The sequence below is a fragment of the Procambarus clarkii genome, chromosome 92 (genome assembly GCF_040958095.1).
Source record: "Procambarus clarkii isolate CNS0578487 chromosome 92, FALCON_Pclarkii_2.0, whole genome shotgun sequence".
Taxonomy (NCBI): domain Eukaryota; kingdom Metazoa; phylum Arthropoda; class Malacostraca; order Decapoda; family Cambaridae; genus Procambarus; species Procambarus clarkii.
In genome coordinates this window covers 4,636,385-4,653,368 of record NC_091241.1, presented here as the reverse complement: position 1 = coordinate 4,653,368, position 16,984 = coordinate 4,636,385, and the positions used below count along the sequence as shown (strand labels likewise).

The following is a 16,984-nucleotide window of genomic DNA, read 5'->3' as shown; positions in this document are numbered from 1 at the left end:
AATCAATGCTGTCAATTAATCGGGGTCCTTGCCTTACCTTGAGGTTACCTTGAGGTGCTTCCGGGGCTTAGCGTCCCCGCGGCCCGGTCGTCGACCAGGCCTCCTAGTTGCCGGACTGATCAACCAGGCTGTTGGACGCGGCTGCTCGCAGCCTGACGTATGAGTCACAGCCTGGTTGATCAGGTATCCTTTGGAGGTGCTTATCTGGACCAATTAATTAACCCTTGACCCTTGGGGTAAGGTTATCCCCAATTTCGTGGAACGGGAGGCATTAGTTACGTTAAGTGTGGGAATTAGCTTGCAAACAAGGGAATATATCAAATATTAAAAGCCTAGGCTTGCTTAGGGTATAGGTACTGACCAATTCAACATATAGCCCTGACTCGTGGGGACCAAAATGGCAGACAATCACATGTAATATCATTAATGGAATACTCAAAAATACAAAAGAAAAATCTTAATCAACGTTTATTATGTAATGCTATCAAAGTAATTAATAAAAGTAACTGCCTAAGTTAACACTGCCTAAAGTGACCTATTTTCCTACTGAGGCACGGATGGTGAATTTACTATACTAAACTTCACAGCAACTTTTTCCTTGAGATGCAACAATTATTTGAATTATGTAAAAATTACTTCAAAATGTTAAACAAATCTCCAACTTATTGGCTTCAGGGTCGTGAAACTTTCATGAAAATATTTTCAGAAATTTATTTTAGATGAATTTTTTAAAAAGAAGAACGTTTTGTTGAGGCATTTTGCTAGTCTGTTTGGTAGTACAGTATTTGTTGGAACTGGTAATATAGTACATGGCCAACACCTTTGACTTGATGTGGGTAATCCGTACTGCTTGTCTATGCTACACATGTGCATAGAATGCATAAATCTTATAATTATTAGTGACAATATGACCGTTATCCTTTTTTGACGGTTGTTTCTGGGTAGTTAATTCATCTATGTATGGTGAGCTATTAAATAGAATAATTGCAGTTTATTTATTAATATTAAAATGTGCTTCAGTACTTTCATGATATGATGAAATGTATTAAGATATGATTGTTAAGTGCTAAAGATCTAAGCAAGACATTCCGGACAGCAAGGAAAATGCGGAGAGCAAGAGGTAGTCGGATACGGAGAGGGAGAAGCTGTCACGATTATGTAAGCTTAAGCTGATTCTATCATAAGCGTATGGCTTTTCCCCTCTGCTACTGACCAGTTGCAGCTACAGCTCACATCAGCAGCCCCAGAAGATCTCGAAGTGTGACTCCAGAATGTGCAGTGCTGATCAGTCTTGTCCACCATAATGAGCTTCCAGAATTTCAGTGATGTTCATTTAAATAAGTACTATAAAATACAGATGAGAAAGTGTGTGCGAGCAAGTAGTCACCCAAGTGTTTACTAGTTGTGTTTACTAGTTGTGTTTTTGCGGGGGTTGAGCTCTGCTCTTTCGGCCCGCCTCTCCACTGTCAATCAACCGTTTACTAACTACTTTTTTTTTTTTTTTTTTTTTCCACACCACACACACACACACACCCCAGGAAGCAGCCCGTGACAGCTGACTAACTCCCAGGTACCTATTTACTGCTAGGTAACAGGGGCACTTAGGATGAAAGAAACTTTGCGGGAATCGAACCCGCGCCACAGAATTACGAATCCTGCGCGCTATCCACCAGGCTACGAGGCCCTTTAGAAGTGTGTGTGCCGAGTCGAGTGCTAATTCCCGAGACCCACCTTAATAGCTTTAGGTTGTCTATTGCGGTGACTTGACCATCCTGTTTCCTAGTCGTATCTAATTTGGAAATGTCTTATTAAATTGGATTCCACTATCTCCATAGTCAATTTTATTTGCTCTACCGTTATCATAAGGTTCTTTCTAACATCTAACGCATCTGCACTTAGTTAAAATTCACTCCTTGCACTTTCATATGCGTGTTTTTATACCCAGAATGTTGGCAAATACAAATGATGCTTTCGTGTTTGTGGAACTGAATATTTTCCAGCACTATCAGATGTTAAAGAGCTCTTACAAAGTTCTGGGTGGAAAAACTTGCAGCTATTGGAACATTTGCCCATTCTAAGAATATTCCTACTCTTTCTAGTGATTGTATTTGCCTGTTCCATTTGTTCTTTCCGATATCCCATATTTACATATACAGTACCCCATTTATAATATCGACAGGTTTTGAGTTCTTGTTTTGTTTCTCTTGGCCTGACTCTGGCATTGAGCCCGACGACTCTGGCTAAGTGGTTATCTTGATTTCGGGGTTTAGCGTATTCCCGGCCTGGTCCTCGACCAGGCCTCCTTTTTGTTACACACCCCTAGGAAGCAGCCTGTAGCAGCTGTCTTAACTCCCAGGTAACTATTTACTGCTAGGTGAACAGGAGCATCAGGCTGAAAGGAAATGCCCATTTGTTTCTGTCTCCACTGGGGTTCAAATCTGGAACCTCAGGACTACGAATCCGAAGTGCTGTCTACTAAGCTGTCAGGCCCCTTTTCTTTTCAGGTGTTGAACAATTTGCTTGACAACTTTTGAAATTTCAAAGTAGGCATCTAAGAGGGTTTATCTGTTCTCTGTAGGAGTTTTTTTTTGGGGGGGGGGGAATTGTCTGCTTGCCAGACATTCATACACTATTATGCACTTCCATTGTGGCATTGTTTATTTAACCCCTGGGCAGCACTTGTGATTATAGCCTGCAACACCACCAGGTGCAAGAAAAAAGAATTCTTATAAGATTGTTACCATTTTCCTGATCACGGGAAAAATAATAAAAAAAAAATCGTATGTGAAACATTTTGGCCGCAACAGGGCGATGACGTCTGGCAAAATTGAGGCGCTGGCAAGAGGAAGCGTCCCGCGCTGATCTCCTCCACCCGATGCTGTTAGGAAGGAGTTGTCACAAAGATATTATTACATAATTTTGTTTTTCTTTTTAGTAATAATATTCAGTAGTGTGTAATGTGAGATATGTATATAATAAAATGTGTGAACCATCGCTATACTCAAAAGTAATGGTGTGCATATTAGCAATTCAATTATTATGTCAATTATAAAACAATAAACAAATAGTTTTGCTGTTATTACACTATATACACACGTTGTATATAAGTATCAGGCATGTTTTGTTCATCATAGTGAACCACTAAGTTGGTATAGTCAGTCCAAAGAGTGGCCAGCAGGCGTCACCTTCCGCCATCCTTCAACACCTTATTCGCCAACATTCCTCCTCCCACAGTACTGTTTGTGCTTTTATTACACAATACTGTATACACATATATGTATATAAGTATACATGTTTTATTCATCATAACTGTTCAACTAAGCTGGTATGATGTCCAAACAGCATAGTGGCCACCATACACCGCATGACTAGTCACACCAGCCAGCAGACGACACTATCTCTCACCAAAATGGCTCCTCCCAACATAATTCTTTTGCTGTTATTACAATATATATATATATATATATATATATACACACGTTATATAATAAGTATCCACATTTGTGTTCACCATAATGAACCACTAAGCTGATATAGTGAGTCCAGACAATAACAGGTTGCCACACACCAGCCAGCAGACACCACAAAAAAAAAAAAATGTTTATTTAGGTAAGGTACATACATAAGAGATTTTACAAAGAGTGATGGATTTATAGTTAGGGCTAGTACATACAATGCCTAAAGCCACTATTACGCAAAGCGTTTCGGGCATCATCTCTCCCTCCCTCTCTCACCAAGATTACTCCTCCCACCATACTATGCATATCGCTGATTATCACTACAATCCTGCTATTATCGGAATCCTGGTCACTAAATCCTGTAAATTAATAATTTAACACAAGTTTATTTTGTAAAGGAACATGAGAAGTCGTTTGAAGATTCTTAGATAGACAAAACAATGGCTAGTACTAGTGCTATGGCTAGTGCTGGGAACATCTTGAGAACAGCATTGCATTCACTGATATCTGAACATTGTACACAATCTTTATCACAGTCAGGCTCTTCTGTAATACTAACATGGCTAGTATTTCCAGTTTACTCATATTATTTAGGCAAATAATACCAGCTACATATATATTTTGAAATTTTTAGGCGATGCTGTGGTCACAAGCTGAACAGCAGTGCTGTTAGCTCATATTGCGTGCACCAGCCTTGGTTGCTCACTCAGTACTGAGGCTCTCACACCCAGGAATGTTGTCCACAATTTAAAAAAAAATGGTGTCTGTTTACTAGAGTCCTGAGGAAGCTGATGCGAAGCCCATGTAGCCACGGGACTTTTATATCATACGTGGGACTCCTAACCATACGTAGCCGTGTTGCGCCTTGCTGCAGTAGTTACTCAATCCAGCTATAAATGTATTGTGCCCTTTAAGGGTTAACCCTGCAAAATTGCATAAAACACTGCAGCACGCACACACATACAGTCACCCTTACACTGTGGATGATCAGGATTTTACATTGTTGACTATTGCACTCTGGCCTCTGTTAGTTAACACCAAAGAGCCACCAATAGGAGCCAGCCCAGAAAAAAAAACATTAAAAATACTGTACAGTAATGCAACTCCTCTTTCCAGTGGGTACTTGGTTGCTCCTTTGGGGCCTTCCCTTTCTTGTACTGTATAGGGTCTTTTTTTTCATCTGCCTGGCTAAATATTCAAGGTTAGGGAACTGAGAAAAGATGTGCATTTCCCTGGTGGTGTGCAAATGGATCTAATGAAAGAATTGCCTCACGATGGAGTGGTTCAGTTGTCTTGTTCGTTGTCTCATTTTTCTGTGTTACCATGCTGTTTGTATGTTTTGGTTTGCCCACCTTTCTTGTGGTCTTTTCTCAGTTAGGGTGAAGATGATTCCCTGCCCCTTGTGCCCCTTGAGAGGAACCCAGGTTATAGCCTCTAGTCCCTGGAAGGTTTACAGTGACTTGCAAGAGCCTGGGGTGTGGATTGAACTGGGTGGAGCTTGCCAGGTAGACAGTTCCAAGCCATTTGAAAGAGCCATTTCATTATAGTACCTTTAACCACTGCACTGCACAAAGCACCTTTTGACACTCGGAGTTGTGCTTTCATTACTCTTACGTGTTTTGAAATGAAAGTGGTTGAATTTGGAAACATTTTGACATTAACTTGTACAGTATATATAAAAACAAAGCAAAAAAAATGTCCTTAACAATTGCACTGTGAAGTTTTTGCTGAAACTAGGTGTGCAGTGCAGTAGTTAATTAATGATTTCCTCCTCACTTCTATCTTGAGCCTGGCCTCAGGCCGAGCTTGGGAAGTAGAAGAACTCTCAGAACCCTCTCCAGGTATGCTATCTTGGTGTTCATTTTCTTCAGACAAACTTTTTATCATTTTGATTCCTCGGGTGAGTGGGTGAGGGAGGCACTGCAATGATGTGACAAAAACATGATGAACTGAAGTAGAGTAAGACAGTACTGCTTGGATAGTCTAACATCAAAGGCACTACGGGCTCTCCATAGCCCGTGTTACTTGGAACTTTTTGTTCCTGGTAGCGAATCTTTAACAACAACAACATCTAACATCGATCACGTAGATGGTCAGTACGTCTTGTGGTGTGAAAGGAAAAAGGCATCCAATTGTAAAGTAAACTGGTCTTATGCTTTATCAGATTGTTGCAAAATTTATGGACAGATGCATCTCAAAATTTATTGTGTGCCATGGGCTTCAACCTATTTCCTGGAAAAACTTTACTGTAATTGTCAAAGCTAATTATTCAAGCTAAATGAGAATACAGTACTGTACTTAATATCAAAATGGGTTTCACTATAAATATTTAAAATCCTGGTGTGTCAGTAGACCTCTTTTTGAGAGTCATTGATTTGAAGGTATAATTGTTAGTCTTAGATTTGTCTTGTCTTTTTTAATAAAACTATTAAGTTTTACTTGTTGAAACTGAAAGTCTACCTGCCTTAATATTTGCAAGTGATTGAATAAAGTGTAGTTTACAAAATGAGATTTTTTTTATATAGATTACTACTTGACATTCTTCAATCATTTTCCTTTTCTCTTGTTTTACATTTGGGAAAGTTGCTGGGTAAAATTACCTCCCACAAACGGGATTTGAGCAATTCTCAATTAGATTTTTTTTGAGAGGGGGGGGGATACTTTGTGTATTATGTATTTTAAAACAGTGACTTTGCTTTTGCCAATTTCTTTATATCAACAACTGATTTTTCTACATTACCAACACTTGTTGCAATCGTCAGGTGCTCACTAGTTGAGAGAGATCAGTTGGGCTTGTAATGCATATGTTATTGTACTACCAAAGAGTAGAAGAAATCTAAAATCACAGAAAATTTGCTCTAGTATAAAGCTTTAAGGATAAGAGAAAAGAAGTAGCATGTGGATTTTCTATGGTCTTGCATACACTTCCCATTTCATTAAATTGCCTATGTGGGGTTCATCAGTTAACTAACATAGTACAGTAGATGGTAATGGTTCTCTTGATGACTTTCAGTAAGTGACAATTTGTCCTTAGCTTAGGTCATTGGTCAGCAGGTCAGCAGTAGCTGGCAAATCATCCTTGTATATCTGATACCACTGGGGGTCGCTAGTTAAATATTATTGAAATGGCATGGCTTGAACACTAGATTATTAGGTATCCATGTTAGGTTCTGGGTTAAAAACAAAAATTATGCTGCTAAAACAATAGGAGTGGGTAGGTAAAAGTAGCATTAAGTACATAGTGATTTTTTTTAAATAACTTGTCATACTTTTGTAATGACAAGAGCTAATCACATCTTGCCTTTCATTAAGACAAATGTTAACTTTTATACAACCATTTATTTAACAAATACAGTATATTTGTTATTGGTCAGCATACCCCTTGGAGGGCTCTGTAAACAAGGTTTTAATATTGGAGATTTTCTTCATTAGATCTTGCTGAATTGGCAGATCTTTATCAAACATTATTACCCTATTACCAAGAAATGTGCTGGATAGCTAATTTGATACATTAGGCCCCCCCAAAAAAAAAGATTTTTGCTAGAGCCAATTTTCTGTGATTTCAGGTTTATTCGCAACTTTTTGGATGATCTCAAGAGGGCTTAAAGTGAATCGCTTCAAATTTGGTAAGCATATTTCTTGGATCATGTAATACTGTACACTTCAGTTCATTTTTAGAGCCTTATAACCCCCTGGTGGCATTTTGAAAACTAATTATAGTTCTGTATTTTAATTTTTTACGGAGCATGTTAGATTTTGGTGAATGTCTCGGAGATACTTTGAATGCTTTGCAGAGGTTGATTTATGGTTTTGTAGGGTCCACTATTGCAGTTCATTGAGCTAATATTTGTAAGGGTGGCTGTTATACAATGTAGTTTTGACAGTGAGCATAGAACTTAATTTTAACATATGATTCTTTACCATTAAATATAAATTTAGCAATTAGTAAATTTTTCAGAATTTCAATGACATCCGCTCATATCACACTTTAAGTACCCATTGTGTTCAGTTTTCTGACAGGGCATTTTAGGTAATACTGTAATGTATTATTTCTCAATATTACTTGAACCCAATAATTTTAGACTTCGTATTCACAAGATTTTGAGTTGTAAACACAAGGCAAATTGTTTGATTGCAACAGCTTTGTGGCTGCTTTGTGATAATGTACAGTATTACATCAATGGGGCACTGTTTCGGAGATAACTTGTCTGCAGGCAGTTTTGAGAATTCTCCCAAACTCTGCCTGGTACCAGGATTTTTATGTTAAATCATTTGGCTATTCAAAGAAACCATTGTACATAGATTTATAATGTATGGCCATTCCCTATTAGACAGTATACTTGGATGGCAACCCCCTATTACTAGGTGGTGTGCTAATGTGTTGTTTACAGTACTGGGTGGTATGCTTTGGTGTTGTAATTGCAGGTCCTGAGGGATTTTCTGGGAGGGCTTCTAATCGTAGTAACAAAGTGCTTGATAACTTGATAGCTCCACTCGTTTCAATCCATGCCATGGCCTTGTCAATTCATATACCTGCTTGATGGGGTTCTGGGAGTTCTTCTACTGCCCGAGGCCAGGCTTGACTTGAGAGTTTGGTCCACCAGGCTGTTGCTTGGAGCGGCTTGCAGGCCTGCATACTCACCACAGCGCCCGGTTGGTCCGGCACTCCTTGAAGAAAACAATCTAGTTTTCTCTTGACGATGTCCACAGTTGTTCTGGCAATATTTCTTATAGTCGCTGGAAGGACGTTGAACAACTGCGGACCTCTGATGTTTATACAGTGTTCTCTGTGCCTATGGCACCTCTGCTCTTCATTGCTTCTATTCTGCGTTTTCTTCCATATCGTTCACTCCAGTACGTTGTTATTTTACTGTGTAGATTTGGGACCTGATTGGCTCATGGATTATATTAACCTATACCTCATATATTAACGTACTGGGGACCACAAGCAAGAATCCTGGCCTCTTAAGAGGACCTGAGGCCAAGACTGCAAGTGGACCCCTGGCGAGCACCTCAACATCCTCCATGAGCCAATCAGAATGCAGCTCAAGGGGGATCAAGAAGCTCACAACAGAGCCCATAAGTTTGGGGCACCGAGGTCATCCACCACCAATGGCACTGACAACAGGAAAACCTGGACATGGAGCTGCACGAGACCCAAGTTCTGGAAAATAGCATGGGCAAACAGGCAGTCGTTGTTAGGCTTCAAAAGGTCCCCCTGAAACACCTGAAACATAGTAGACTCCTTGCACTACTCTGGTGTACAGATAAAACGAAAGCTGCACCAAGCCCAAAGCAAAAACAAGGGACTGCCAACTAGCCGGGAAGACTCTAGAAATTCATAGCGCATTAAAAACTGGGAAGCGGACCCAAACTGAAATGTGGAAGGATCCAAGTGCAAGGTGTAATCTAGGTCTTGCAGAAGGTACGTAAATAGAGCCTCCAGAGCTGTAGCCAGAGGGACTCAATAGGATCAAAACCTCTGGGAGGATGAACCCAATGGGCCCAAAAGAATGTGGAAATGAACTACAGTGGAACCTCGATTAACGAATTTAATCCGTTCCGGCACTGAGCTCGTCATGAGAAATGCTCTTCTTTCAAAACGAATTTCCCCATTTAAAATATTGGAAATAAAAATAATCTGTTCCACCACCGAAAAACATCAATATGATATTCAATTTTTTAAATAATGGTTCTACCTGACATACACTGAATGAACCTTTATAATATTTGTTCTTTTTTCAACTTTTGTTCACTTTTTTTTTTTTCATTTGTTTTATAGCAAAAGGTTCATTCAGTGTTTGTCAGGTTGGATGCTCCATTTTGACAATCTTAATTTGTTTCAAATGTGTTCAATTTTTGTATTTTTTCATTTATTAATAATGGAGCAACCTACCTGGCACACACTAAACGAGGAGGCCGGCTGGCCGAGCGGACAGCACGCTGGACACGTGATCCTGTGGTCCCGGGTTTGATCCCGGGTACCAGCGAGAAACGTTGGGCAGAGTTTCTTTCACCCTGATGCCCCTGTTAACTAGCAGTAAATAGGTACCTGGGAGTTAGTCAGCTGTCACAGGCTGCTTCCTAGGGGTGGAGGCCTGGTCGAGGATCGGGCAGCGGGGACACTAAAAAGCCCCAAAGTCAACTCAAGATAACCTCAAGAACGTTTATGACATTTTCCTTTTAAGAAACATGGAGCAGCTTACTTGACAGTCACTGAACGAACCTTTTTGACATGTTCTTTTTTCAAAATGTTTTCATTTATTTCTGTTTATTCGACAAAAAATTTCAATGCTTTGCAACATCACAGCAGTCACCCCTTTACATCCCAGCATCGTTAGCATCTTTCAAGAAAATAAATAATTTATTTGCATCGTCGGAGGCATCCGAGAATGTGCGAGAAGCAGCGGGAACGCACCATGTGGTATTCTCGTTAATCAAACGAGCGCTTGCCAATCGAGACAAATTGTCGGTGATCGGCGAGCTTGTTATTCAAAATGCTCGTACAGTATATTGAGGCACTCGTCACTCGAGGTTCCACTGTATATGGGAACCTGCACCCAAATCACACTCGTACAGAGGGGGAGGGTTTCGAAAACCCATTTCCCTGCGAAAGAAGAATAAATGTAGAGTCGAAAGGGACCCAGGGGTCCATATTTGATTGGTGCAAAGCCCTGGAAGCAGCAGTAGAAAGGCCCTGGGGCAAAGCCAGTGTCTGTGCTCACTATGTGTGATGGAATGGTGGATTCCGAAGGGCATTGTAATGGTATCATGAGAGAAATTATAGTAAAAGCAGATAAAGATAAATCATGATTGCTGGTACTAGGGGACTTTAATGTGAAAGCAATAGACTGGGAGGCCTATGTAGCAAGAACAGAGGACATTTGGACAAGCAGATTTGTAAACCTCATTCTGAATACTGTATATTCATGCATCACGTGATACCTGATATTCAACACATCAATCAGGCCACAAGAATGAGGGAAGGGATGTTCTATCAATTCTGGATTGAATATTTACCAGAAAAGAAGATATATTTAACATCTAGTACTTTCCTCCTGGGAAAGAGTGATCATGTCTTGTTTGAAATTAAATGCTTTGTGATATACAGGGCACTATTAATCTAGAAGATAATGGGGATATTGAAACAGTTGATAAACTGGATTTTAAGAGAACACACTATGGGGAACTTAATAAATTCCTTAATGAATTTAATTGAAGACTTGTTGCCAGGCAAGGAAATAAATGAGATGTATGTCAAATTCTGTGAACTATATGATGAAGGTACAAAATAATATTTATACCAAAATAGAGATGCAGAACCATAAAACAGGATTGGTTCAATAGAAATTGTGAGAGGGCCAGAGAGGAAAATACAAGAAAATGTGTACATTATAAGAGGAGGTATGGCCCTCAAACATACCAGAACTACAAACAAGCAAGAAACAACTACACAGCAGTGAGGAGAGAAGCAGAAGGGAACTTTTGAGAAACAAGTTGCAAACGTAAAAAAAAGAGCCAGGCCTTTTTTATAAATTAATTAAAAGCCAGCTGCATGTGACGGATGAAATCCAGAGATTGAGAATGGAGAACAGGTTCATTGAGAATGAAAAAGAAATGTGTGAAACAGTAAATGAACAGTTCCTATGTGTGTTTGTGGAAAATGAAGATTTCAGAGAGCCAATTCCAGAAAACACCGTAGAGTACATAGAGGTGTCTCGAGATTAAGTGGAAAATTGACTAAAGTGGCTAGGAAGAAATAAAGCTGTTGGACTAGATGGAGTTTCACCTTAGGTGCTGAGAGAATGTGCAACTGAGCAGCATCCCACTTCAACTGATATTCTAGACATCTTTGTCCATAGGAATCTTACGAGATATCTGGAAAAAGGCAAACAGTTCCAATTTACAAAAATGGTAGCCAAGAAGACCCTCAAAATTAAAGACGCTATAAATTAAATTATATTTAAACCATTTTTGTGCGGTGGGTCATTATTTTTTGTACTATAGGTACTCGCGATGTATACAAGTCACACTTATGTGCAAGACAGCCAACGGATTTTATTGATATACTGAACCTAACCAGGTCTTAACCGAGCCAAACTATATATACTGTACTGTACTACAGTTATGACAATTGGAAAAAGAGGTGTGGCACAGTGTTGTGTATGAATTGCCTATATCTCCTTTGTGATAGATCCAGTCAGGTTTGTATGGTTTGGGATTATACAGTGTCAAGAGTTAAGACTTTGTCATCATGCTTATGCAAATTTTTAAGTATTGTTTCTATAGCAATTTGTCTTAGTTCTTTATAATTTTAATACTAAACCTGAATCAATTTGTTTCAGTCAAGTATTGTGTGCATTGGCCGATAGAGCATTTTAAATTTTTTTACAAATACAAGCGTCAGTGCCAGGAGGGACCATTCAAGATCGATCTCAGATTTGGTAACTTTTATGTAAATACTGTACAGTAGTTTGATGCTCGATCACAGCACTATAGGGATCATTAGGTAAAGTCTCTTGATGTCAGTGGTGGGGAGCCATGTAATTATCTTGCCTTGTTTACTTTGCCTGATGAAAACTCATATTACCCTGCTCTGCATGCTTTACATGCACACCTAAGGTGCTGTATTTCCTTGGTGGCAGAGTAGACATTAGAATTTTGGTGTTTTGCATGTTTGCGTGGGTGTGGTAGTTTTCAGACCATGGATGACGCTCTCTCTTCTTGCTCCCCCACCAGGAGGCGGCGCTTCTGCTGCTTTGCGCCTCGCTCTTCGTGCTGACGACATTATTCGGATCTTCCACACGTTTCGGGGTTGGTGGAAAATTAATGTTCTCACATTTGCTCTTTTTTAATTTCATTTATCAATTTGGGCTGCCTACTGTGCCATAATTATTACATGAATACACAGTTTGTTTAAAAACCATAAGTTCATAGTGCTCAAAGTTTAAAATCTTTATTAGATATATATACTGTGTTAGTACTATGCAGTACTATAATCTCACATATGCTAAGAATTATCCAACTTTTAGAAGAAAAAATATTTCTATTTAGAGAAGATAAAATGAGATCCAACTTGGAGAATATATATGTCTACAGAAAAAGAGGATAATAATTTACATATGCAAGTGGCAACAAATATTCCAACAGAAAAAGTAACCTGTGTGTAGAAGAAGAAGAGCAAAAACTTCAGAACACGTACAGGGTATCTCAGTTTGCGGATTCATAAAAAAAAAATCTGAAAAATTCCCTTAACCATTAAGCTGTGCTTAACGTCATATGAAGTTGGATGTGGAGCTTAGTTTTTAAAATTTACTGAATTGCTTTCAAATGTTTTGTGCATAATCTACTAGGCAAATGCTCCAACTTTGACTAAATGATACCAATGTAACTTGAAAAACAAGACAATAAAAAACAATTATGAAAATTGTATATTGAAAACTTCAGGTTTTGAAATTGGCTGCAAAAATATTAAATATCGCCAATTGTTCATTTGGTGTTACTGTGTGCTCAGGAAAGCATATGATCTTCATTTTCATATATTTAGAATACAGGTTTTCAGTATAGTTTACTGTAAACAAAATTGTCAATATGGCATTTAAAATACAGTACACGTATGCACAACAATAAAGAAGTGCTGGCCATGAATTTACTTGTATGTTTTAATAAACATTGGCATTTGTACTCGAATATGTGAAAGTTGTAGGTCAATTTGTGTTGAAATGAAATCAAGAAAAAAATACCCCCCCCCCCCCAAAAATACTGTATAGGGATAATTATAATAATTATAATGATTTATGGGATACATTTTGGGTATAATTTATATAAGTGAAAAACCCTAAAGTGGTCGCTAATCATCAAAACAACCTAAAGAGACAAAGAAAATAGTTTGAAATCTGTGAAAAAATCAGCCCCAAAAATTCAAAGTCCCAAGTTCTACGAGTTGTGATTTATTTGTTGACCAATTTCATTGTATCTTCACATAGGGACTGGTATGCACTCTCCAGGATGTGAAGGTTACAACAAAATCAGATAATAATAAAAAGAAAAAACTTGAAAACAAATAATTTCCCTAAAAAAAAAACTTTTTGGACATTGATGAAAATAACAGATATTAACATTGGGCAATGTATTTATATGATAATATAAGAAAATAGAGAATAATAACATACATATTATTATTTGTGCTATTATGTATTATTCAGCAATGCTATAAAGGCACCAGCTGCATATCCACTTTGTGAACACTTCTTCGTTGTGCGTCGGACAAGTGCTTGCAACTCTTTGTGACCGCATTATCCATCACTTCCAGTTAATAGCAGCTGTTCTCCTTAGCAACAAAACGTTCTTCTTAAAAAATTTGTCTAAAATAAATTTCTGAAAATGTTCATGAGTTTCACAAAGCTGAAGCCAATAAGTTGGAGATTTGTTTAACATTTTTAAGTAATTTTTACATAATTTGAAAATTTGCTTCCCCTGCCCCTTTTGCTGAGCAGTTTAAGGGTTAAATAATATTTGATTAGTATTTTATTAGCATGTTACCTAACCCTTGGGTTATGCCCCAGTTTAATCTGTTTATAAGTAAAGGTTACACCCAGTGGCTCCACATATCTGTTGTATATTTTTAGTATTTGCTTCATATGTGTGTGTGTTTTATCTAGCTTATTGCATGGGCTTGGCTTCATTGTGCTCCAGGCTGCATGTGCTCTGTGTTCCCTTCCCAGGGTACCTGCTAGCACTGCCCCCTGCACTGACACATCAAAAGGAAAACAACAGTGAAGGAACAAGTGATGAAACTGAAAAAAGGGGAGAACAGATACACAGAGAATGACAAGGTGTGTGAAGAGCTCAACAAGAGGTTCTAGGAGGTCTTTACAATAGAGCAAGAATCCCCTGTACTAAATGAGGCGGCGGCAAACCAAGCAACACTGAAAGAATTTGAACTTGCCAGTGATAAGGTCAAAAGGAATTGTTGGAGCTGAATATGACAAAGGTAAAAGGCCGACAGAATCTCACAATGGATACTAAAAGAGGGTGCAGAAGCACTAAGTGTGCCACTCTGTGGTGTATAACAGGTCACTGAAAACAGGAGACCTACCGGAAAGCTGAAAGACAGCTAATGTACAGTAGTCCCAATAAACAAAAAAGGGTGACAGACAATAGGCACTGAACTGCAGGCCAGTTTCCCTAATTTGTATACCATGCAAGGTGATGGGGAAGATAGTGAGGGAAAGAGCTTTGTAACACCACCAGCATGGGTTTGGGGATGGTAAATCATGCCTCACAGGCTAGGTTTTCAAGAGAAAACTAGACCATTTTCTCCAAGGAGTGCAGGACCAACTGGGCTGTGGTGGATATGTGGGCCTGCGGGCCGTTGCAAGCAACGCCTAGTGGACCAAACACTCAAGTCAAGCCTGGTCTCGGGCCGGGCTTGAGGAGTAGAAGAACTTCCGACAACCAGGTATCGACAAGGTATCAACCAGGATTAATAGAATTCTATGACCAGGCGACAAAAATAAGGCAAGAAAGAGAAGGATGGGCAGACTGCATTTTCTTGGACTGTCAGAAAGCCTTTTGACACAGTACCCTATAAAAGGTCGTTACAAAATTTGGAGAAACAGGCATGAGTAAAAGGTAAGGTGCTCCAGTGGATAAGGGAGTATCTAAGCAACAGGAAACATCGAGTAACTGTGACGGGGAGACATCAAAGTGGCGAGATATCACCAGCGGAGTCCTATAGGGCTCTGTACTTGGACCCATCCTGTTTCTGATATATGTAAACAATCTTCTAGAGGCTATAGACTCATTCCTCTCAATGTTTGCCGATGTTGCAAAAATTATGATAAGAATCAAGACAGATGAAGATAGACAGACTACAGGACGACCTGGACAAACTGGAGGAATGGTCTAGAAAATGGCTAGTAAAGTTTTACTCTGGAAAGTGTAAAGTAATGAAATTAAGCAAAGGAAGCAGGAGGCTGAACACAAGGTACTACCTGGGAGGTGAAATCCTGTAAGAGTCATAAGCATAAGCAAGCAAGCATAAGAAATATTGCCGGAACAACCGTGGACATCTTCAAGAGGAAACTAGATTTATTCCTCCAAGGAGTGCCGGACCAACCGGGCTGTGGTGGGTATGTGGGCCTGCGGGCCGCTCCAAGCAACAGCCTAGTGGACCAAACTCTCACAAGTCAAGCCTGGCCTCGGGCCGGGCTTGGGGAGTAGAACTCCCAGAACCCCATCAACCAGGTATCAACCAGTCAAATAGAGAGAAAGATCTGGGGGTTGATATCACACCGAACCTGTCCCAAGAAGCCTACATCAAAAGGATATCATCAGTGGCATATGCTAGATTAGCCAACTTAAGAACTGCCTTTAGAAACTTTTGTAAGGAATTGTTCAGGATCTTGTATACCACTTATGTCAGACCAATCCTGTAGTATGCAACTCCAGCCTAGAGTCGATACCTAATTAAACACAAGACAAAGTTAGAGAAGATTCAGAGGTATAATACAGGGTACAAAACACAATCGAATCTGCCCACAATAGGTAAACAGCATGTCAAGGATTTGGGAATAATGATGTCCGACGATCCCAACATTTAGGGAGCATAACCAAGCAAATATTGCGTCAGCCAGAAAAATTATAGCATGGATTACGAGAACTTTCAAATCCAGGGATCCCTTCACGATGGTTGTATTCTTCAAGTCACTGGTGTTGTCCCGTCTCGAGTACTGCTCAGTACTCACTTCCCCCTTCAGAGCAGGAGAGATTGCTGAAATAGAGGGAATACAGAGAACATATATGGCACGTATAGACGCAATAAAGCACCTAAATTATTGGGATCTTCTCAAAGCTCTCCAACTGTAATCACTAGAAAGGAGACGAGAGAGATACCAAATAAATACTGGAAGGCCACGTCCCTAATCTACACAGTAAAATAACAACGTACTAGAGAGAACTATTTGGAAGAAAATGCAGAATAGAACCAGGGAAGAGCAGAGGTGCCATAGGCACAATCAGAAAACACTGTATAACATCAGAGGTCCGCAGCTGTTCAACGTCCTCCCAGCGACTATAAGAAATGTTACCGGAACAACCGTAGACATCTTCAAGAGAAAACTAGACTGTTTTTTTAAAAGACGTTCCGGACCAACCGGGCTGTGGTAGGTATGTGGGCCTGCGGGCAACTCCAAGCAACAGCCATGTGGACCAAACTGTCACAAGTCAAACCCTGTCTCGGGCCGGGTTTGAGGAGTAGAAGAACTCCCAGAACCCCATCAAGCTTAAATGGAATGAATTGAGCAGTGATGTGGTGGAGGCAGACTCCATAAATAGCTTTAAATGTAGATTTGATAGAACCCAATAGGCTCCAGAATCTGGACACCAACCAGTTTATTGACAGTCGAGAGGTGGGACCAAAGAGCCAGAGCTCATCCCCTGCATGCACAACTAGAATTACAGATATCATCTCAGATATGTTCAGGAATTTATCTGAGAGGTCAGGCCACCACGGTGGAGTGCCA

General features: G+C 39.6%; 1 protein-coding gene across 2 annotated transcripts in view; it reads left to right on the top strand.

The window, feature by feature from the left end:
• The window catches only part of LOC123775136 (chromodomain-helicase-DNA-binding protein 6), a 141,022-nt gene that overhangs the window by 28,927 nt on the left and 95,111 nt on the right, over positions 1-16,984 (top strand). Inside the window, exon 2 of one of the 2 annotated variants that reach the window (XM_069319176.1) lies at positions 12,198-12,272. The exons of the other annotated variant lie outside the window; for it this stretch is intronic. The gene's annotated coding sequence lies outside the window, so the exon portion shown is untranslated. The remainder of the gene's footprint in view (positions 1-12,197; positions 12,273-16,984) is intronic. 2 annotated transcript variants of the gene reach the window in all.